The following is an 8,352-nucleotide window of genomic DNA, read 5'->3' as shown; positions in this document are numbered from 1 at the left end:
AGGGGAGGGGAGGAGAGACATAACCTAGTAAACTCTTTAGTCTCAGTTGCTTTGTCTGATATGAGACCCATCACCAATCTAGCAAAATAGTTTCATTATTTTTAAAGAATGTAATTATATTCTCTCCAAAGCTATTAACAAGAGATAGAGGCTGCCACCACGTGCTCCATCTGCATCAATTCTGAAGTTCATTTTTCTTTTACATGCTTGTTCACTGAAATTCATTAAAGCATGATTTCATCATTTTACTATATTCTGTTGTATACATCTTAACCTGTCTAGGACTCATCCACATCACTTTTAGCTTCTGGTTGATTTTTTTAGTTATACAAAATAGTGGATTTGACTGACATGTTCATACATATATCATTGTATTTTGCTCATTTTTGTCCCTGTCACCCTGCCTTGTCCTCCCTTTCTCATTATGCTGAGTGGCATCTCACAAGGACTAGACAGTCTCTCTTCTCTCATGCCACATATACATATAAATCCTGTACATGGGAGAAAATATGTAGCATTTGTCTTTTTCCCCCAGAGCCCCCACCCCTACCCCCTACTCGCTTACATGTGGATTTGTATTCAATTGTCTCATTCTTTTAGGAATCTTTCCAGTGCTAAGAACTGAATCATCACACTGGGAAACTGCTTTGTAACTGTCCTCTATCTCCAGATCTCTAGGGAATATTTTTTTTTAATTTTAAAAATTTGCTTTATTATTTTATGTGTTTTGCCTGTATTGTATGTCTGTGCACCACATGCATGCAATTCCTACAAAAGACAGAAGAGGGCATTAGAGAGTACTGGAGTTACTGAGGGGTGAGCCACCCTATGGCTGCTGTCATTCAAACCAGCCTCCTCTGAAAGACCAGCTAGTGCTCTTAACCACTGAGCACAGGGTCTCACTGCATAGTCCAGGAGGCCCAGGAATCACTCTATAGTCAGTCCTGGCCCAGAACTGGTGACAGTCTGCAGTTTACCATCCACATCCTGGGAAAGTAGGTCCAAGCTATCACACTAAGCTTGTGACAAGGTTCTAAACTGTATTAACAATTTACCTTCTGGAAAGGCTTCTCATGTGACAAGCATTAAGTATAAAACCTTTACTAATGTAACTCAGGAAAATGGTACCATTTTTCTTTCTTCCTTCCTTTCTTCCTTTCTTTCTTCCTTCCTTCCTTTCTTTCTTTCTTCCTTTCTTCCTTTCTTTCTTCCTTTCTTCCTTCCTTTCTTTCTTTCTTTCTTTCTTTCTTTCTTTCTTTCTTTCTTTCTTTCTTTATTTCTTTATTTCTTTATTTTTGTTTTGTTTTTTCGAGACAGGGTTTCTCTGTATAGCCCTGGCTGTCCTGGAACTCACTCTGTAGACCAGGCTGGCCTTGAATTCAGAAATTCACCTGCCTCTGTCTCCCAAGTGCTGGGATTAAAGGCATGTGCCACCACTGCCTGGCTGGTACCATCTTTAAATGTGAGGCTCACAACTGAATAGAATTATTCATTTTTTGTGTTAATCTTTATTACTTAATTTTGTAAACCATATGCTCCTGTTCACTACTCACTTTTGCAGAAGCAAGCAGATCTGATCTCTGTGAGTTCCAGTCTAGCCTGCCCTATATAGTAGGTCCCAGAACAGCCTGGGATATATAGAAACCCTGTCTCAAAACAAAACAAACTAACAAAACAGGAAAGAAAGGAAGAAAGAAAGGGAGAGAGAGAGAGAGGGAGAGAGAGAGAGAGAGAGAGGTGGGGGTAGCCATGGGATTCTCTTGAGTTTAGAGGCATGGTTAGTTATTTCCAGGATGCATAATTCTTGGGTCCTATGGTGACAGGAAGGATAAGGGGTGTTTTTTTGTTTGTTTGGTTGGTTGGTTTTGGTTTTGGTTTTTGGTAGTGTTGTTTTGTTTTTTGTTTCTGCAGTTTTTCTTTTTAAGATTTATTTATTTCATTTATATGAGTACAGTGTCACTGTCTTCAGACACCAGAAGAGGGCATCGGATCCCATTACAGATGGTTGTGAGCCATCATGTGGCTGCTGGGAATTGAACTCAGGACCTCTGGAAGGGCAAGCAGCCAGTACTCTAAACCGCTGAGCCATCTCTCCAGCCCAAGGATGTGTTTTAAGTGAAATACTTGCTTTCGTATGATGAGTCTCCTCAGTATACTGTTTAATTTTGCTTCCCAGAGGTTTTAGTTTAAATATGTGCATACTCTTAGAAGTCTTGAGATGCATGTGTGATCATGGCATGTGATGAGCAAATCACTTGTGATGAACAAATGTTTATATATCTTCTGAGAGTATTGTTTTCTTTTGTGATATGCAGCGACCCTCTTATCTCATTTGACTGGTTTTACTTTGGATTTTTCTTTTCATATAGAAGAATCAGCACAGCAGCTTAGGTTGACTTAAAACTTTGATGCTCAATTTCTATGTCTCTAGTGGGTATGTAAGTTGGATCTTGCTTTTTTTTTTTTTTAATTCCAGTCACAGCATATAAGTAAGGCTATTTGTATTCAAGCTTACTATTGAGGGGTTTGCTATCACTGACGCTTTTGTTGGCAGTTTTGGCTGGTTGTTTTATAGGTGGTCTTTCTGCCAATTTTAGAGGTTTGCTGCGTTACGCATAGTTTATTCCTTCTTGACTCTCTTTGGACCATCTGTTCATCTCTGTGGTGCTTTGGAGACGCTTGGCCCATGGGAAGTAGCACGATTTAGGAGGTGTGGACTTGTTGGAGGAATTGTATCACTGTATGGGTGGGCTTTGAGGTCTCCTAAGATTTATGCTCAACCAAGTGTGGAAAGAGAGCATCCTCCTGGTTGCCTGCAGCTGACTGACTCCCTCTGGCAGGCTTCAGATCAAGATGCAGAACTCTCAACTCCTTCTCCAGCACCATGTCTGCTTGGATGCTACCATGCTTCCCACTAGGATGACAATGGGCTAAAACCTCGGAAACGCTAAGCTATCCCAATTAAATGTTGTCTTTTATAACAACAGCTGCCTTGGTTGTAGTGTCTCTTCACAGCAATGGAAACCCAGAGACAATATCATAATGTATTCTCATGGTTGAAACTTTTTTGTGTGTGTATGTAGTGTTCTGCAATGGCTGAAGCTGATTGTCACCTTCACAGAATGAATCTAAGATCACCTGGGAGATGACCTAGGCATGCCTGTCAGGGACTGTCTTTTTTTTTTTTTTTTTTTTTTTTTTTTTTTTTTTTTTTTTTTTTTTTTTTTTTTTTTTTTTTTTTTTTTTTTTTTTGGTTTTTCGAGACAGGGTTTCTTTGTGTAGCTCTGGCTGTCCTGGAACTCACTCTGTAGATGAGGCTGGCCTCGAACTCAGAAATCCACCTACCTCTGCCTCCCAAGTGCTGGGATTAAAGGCATGCGCCACCACCACCTGGCTAGGGATTGTCTTGACTGAGATCATTGGAAGGTGAAGCCCTGTGCACTGGTGGTAGCACCATTGCCTGGGCTGTATCCAGGATGATAAAAATGAAGAAAAGGAACTGAGCAGCAGTATGCATTTATTGTTCTCTGGTCCAGATGTTGGATGTGATGCAGCCAGCTGCTTCATGCGGCTGCTGCCTTGACTTCCTGCCTGTGATGGAGTCTACCTTGAGACTGTGAGCCGAAATAATAAGCTCCCCTAAGTCACTTTTGTTGTCATATTTTATTACAGCAGGTAAAGAAACTAAGACAAGTCCCTTTAAGAAGTTTCTCCAGGGCTGGAGGGATGGCTCAAAGGTTAAGAGCACTGCTTGCTCTTCCAGAGGTCCTGAGTTCAAATCCCAGCAACCATATGGTGGCTCACAACCATCTGAAATGAGATCTGATGCCCTCTTCTGGGGTGTCTGAAGACAGCTACAATGTACTTACATATGATAATAAATAAATCTTTTTAAAAAAAAGTTTCTCTACTGCTGGCTCAGTTGTCATTAACTGTCTTAAAATGTCTCTTAAAATACTTTTATTTCTCCATCAATTTTAAGAGATAACTTTGCTGGGTATAGAAATCTTAGTTGATGGTGGTGGTGGTGAATGGAAGTTTCAAGAGAGGAATTCTCTATATATCCTTGGCTGTTCTAGAACTCACTCTGTAAACCAGGCTAGCCTCGAACTCAGAGATCAACCTGCCTTTGCCTTGCCAGTGCTGCAATTAAAGGTGAGTACCACCACTGCTCAGCCTTTGCTGACAATTATTTTCAGGACTTGAAATGATAATACTTATCATTACATGCTTTCTTGGCTAGTGACAGACCTGATGTGACACTGATGTTCTTGATTCAGTATGTTCATTGATACTTTTGATGTACGGGTTTTACTATTGTTTCTTTGCTGTACTTTTTAAGTTCTTATCTGATATATCATGGAGAGATTCCTACCTATTCTTGTCTGTTGGGTTTCTAAATGTTTCTTGTATTCATGTCTACTGTATTTTCTAGTTTTAGCAAATTCTCAACTATGATTTTATTCATCTGAGCTTTTCAACTTTATCTCAGCTCCTTACACCCCATAGATTTAAAAAAAATATTTAAAATTTCTTTCAGTTTCATACGTATATATCCCATACTTCTTGTGATCTCTCTTAACTTCCCGCTCCTACTGAATTCCTCCCTCCCAGTAAGTGCTCTTCCTACTCTCATGTCTATGCTTTAATGTGTGCCCTAGCATATGTAAGTAGTGTTGCCTGTATGAGCATGGATGAGAGGCTGAGTGCATGAGCAGTGGTAGCTTACCACTGTCCTCCTACACCACTGAGAGACATTACTCCTGTCTCTATGGAGTGCTGAACTTATGGATGGTTGCTATCAAACCTACCTTTGTGTGGGTTCTGGGAATCCAAATTCATGTCCTCATGATTGTGTAGCAAATGTTATAACCACTGAGCTATCCCTCTAAACCCCTCCTCATTTATTTTCTAAATTGTCAGTACACTAAAGGGTACGCATTTTATTCTGTGAGGCATGAGGTGTGTGTGTGTGTGTGTGTGTGTATACGTGGGCTACCCTCACTGCTTCTTTGTAAAAGGTATCCCAGATTCAGCAGTATGAAGTCCCTCTCACTTGGCTCTTGTGATCACTCCATTTTTTAGGTCCCAGTGTTTATGATGTGAATGTCAGCATTAGTTTTCATTTCAGCATTTGTCTTGTTCACAGACAGAATCAGTGTCAGCTGCACACTGATTATCCTTCCTGAACGACCTGAGCTATGGCATCCTCTTCAGAAAATGAGGACATAGTCACCTGCCCCAGTGCTGATCCAGACAACACTAAGATCACCTTTAAAGAATTCACGGTGGAGAGATGGCTCAGTGGTTAAGAGCACTGACTGCTCTTCTCGAGTTCAGTTCCCAGCAACCACATGGTGGCTCACAACCATCTGTAATAGGAGCTGATGCCCTCTTCTGGTGTGTCTGGAAACAGCGACAATGTACTCATATAAATAAATAAGTTTAAAAATAAATATATATTAAAAAAAAATCAGTGAAACTGGGTGGCACATGCCTTTATCATAGCACTTGGGGGCAGAAGCAGACAGATCTGATCTCTGAGTTCTAGTCTAGCCTGGTCTATATAGTGAGTTCCAGGACAGCCAGGATTATATAGCGACCCTATCTCAAAACAAAACAAGAGAGAGAGAGGGGTGGGGGGAAGACCCAGCCACAGGTTTTTCTTGAGTGTATAAACCTAAACAATAACATTCTTCCAACTTGTACAGACTGATTTCTGTATCTTTTGACATGACTTTGTGCTTGTGGGATTTTTAAGATTCCCCCATCCCCCCAACACCCAGCTTAGTGACATATCCGATTATTTATTTCATCAAGAATTGTTAGGTGCTACTCAGATCTTGCAGATGTAACTAAATCTCAAACCAGTTGAAATATGTGGTAAAAGCATCATTGCCAACAAACCTTCTTTCTCCATTTTTCTTTGTCCTATTCTTATAATTAGCAGATCTAATTTATTGATTTTTGCCCTGGTTTTCCTAGTTTGTACAAGTGGAAAGATACATTACTTTCTTCATTTCTATATATAATTTAATGAAAGTTCATTTTAAAATGAGGTTTTTTTTACTGTTTACATGACTCTGTCCTTAAGACTATGTACTCGCTGGGCGGTGGTGGCGCACGCCTTTAATCCCAGCACTCAGGAGGCAGAGGCAGGCAGATTTCTGAGTTCGAGGCCAGCCTGGTCTACAGAGTGAGTTCCAGGACAGCCAGAGCTATACAGAGAAACCCTGTCTCCAAAAACCAAAAAAAAAAAAAAAAAAAAAAAAAAAAAAAAAAGACTATGTACTCAACCAGGAAGCAGATCTGGTAATTCAATAAAGCTGCAGAACAGAAAGCTCAACTGAAACTCAGAGCTGGGGCTGAAGAGGGTTCAGAGGTCAGAATGCACACTGCTCTTCCTGAGGACCCAAGTTGGTTTCCAACACTCACACCCAGCACTTTGCAACTGCCTATAACTTCAGCTGAACCTGATGACCTCTGGCTTCCACAGGTATCTACACCCCATATTCATAACCTGTCCTCCAACAAACACATAAATTAAAAAAACAAAATAAAATGAAATAAAATAAAAGCAACAAACCAAAAAAAAAAAAAAATCCCCCAAAACTTAGTAGCATTTTATGTAATAATGAACTCACTGAAAAAGAAATTTAGAAAACATATATCCCCATTTTCCAAAAGCTTAAAACAACAAAAAAAGACAAAACAAAAACCAAACCAAAGAGTTGAAAAACCCACTTCAACAAGCACTTTAAAACAATAAAAATGAGGAAGATACTACCAGACATGTTCAACTTGTTAATACATCATTGAAGTGCTCATTTCAGAACTACACAACTGAGTTATAAAAACAAATTGCAAAATAATTTCATATTCCATGTAAGCTGATGATTTTGTATTAGACTAAAGCCATAGGTATTCTTTCGTTCATGTGGATCACAGGCTACAGTTTGGGCATGCCTGCAATAATGACTTTCCATGCTCATAAAACAGTTAGTAATATTGTGAGCATAGCTATACTACTAAAAGTAATCTGTAAATTCAATGCACTCCTCCCCAAAATTTCAACTGACCCTCTTCATGGAACTAGAAAAACAAATCCTAAAATTCCTATGGATGCACAGTGACAGATAGCTGCAGTAGTCCTACGACTGCCAGAGGGATTGACTGTCTGACCTCAGGTTACATTAGAGAGCCACAGTGTCAAAGACAAAATACTGGGCCAAAACAGACATATAGATCAATAGAGTAGAACGAGAAGCCAAACAAACCTAACAGCTATGGCCACCTAGGTTTTTGTCAACAGTGTACATCGGAGTGGGGGAAATCTGTTTAACAAATTGTTTGCAAAACTGCGCGCTCATCTACAGGAGAATCAAGATAGAGCTCTATCTCTCAATTTGAACAAAACTAATTCAAGGTGGACCAACGACCTCAGTTTAAAACTTGAGCTGTTGAGCCGGCTAGAGAAAAGCATGTGTGCACACAGCATGTTCTGAATAGACTCTACATCCAAGAAAGCAGCCTCAAGAACTAATATACAGAATTTCGTGAAATTAAAAAGCTCCTTCAAGGGCTGGAGAGATGCTCAGAGGTTATGAGCAGTCTGTTCCTCCAGAGATCCTGAGTTCAATTCCCAGCAACCACAAGGTGGCTCAGGACCATCTGTAATGTCTGGTGCCTTCTCCTGTCCTGCAGGCATACATGCAGGCAGAACACTGTGTACATAATAAATAAATCTTTAAAGAACAAAAATAAAGTTCCTTCAAAGCAAAAGAAGCTTCAGTAGGGTGAGGAGATGGCCTACACAATGGATGACTTTGACACAGACAAGGAGCTAATATATAAAGAACTGTGAAATTTCACAGACACAGACACACACACACACACACTCCGCCCAACCAATAAATGTGCCCATGAACTGGATAGTTTTTAAAAGAAGCACAACCAATAAGTATGTTTAAGAGTTTCATGTCTTTGGACAGCAGAGAAATGCAAATTAAAACAACTTAGTGATTACATCTCATGTCAATCAAAATGGCTAACAAATAACAGATGCCAAGATAAAGGTGGAACACACCTTTAATCCCAGCACTTGGGAAGCAAAAATGTCTTTGGGTTCAAGGTCGACATAGTCTATCTACGTAGGGTACAAAAAGTTCCAGGGCTACATAGAGACCATCTCAAAAAACAAACAAACAAACAAAAAAACCAAGGGGGCTGGAGAGATGGCTCAGTGGTTAAGAGCACTGACTGCTCTTGCAAAGGTCCTGAGTTCAATCCCAGCAACCACATGGTGGCTCACAACCACCTGTAATGAGATCTGATGCCCTCTTCTGAGGTGTC

Source organism: Mastomys coucha, unplaced genomic scaffold (genome assembly GCF_008632895.1).
Source record: "Mastomys coucha isolate ucsf_1 unplaced genomic scaffold, UCSF_Mcou_1 pScaffold21, whole genome shotgun sequence".
NCBI lineage: Eukaryota > Metazoa > Chordata > Mammalia > Rodentia > Muridae > Mastomys > Mastomys coucha.
This window is presented reverse-complemented; position numbering follows the sequence as displayed.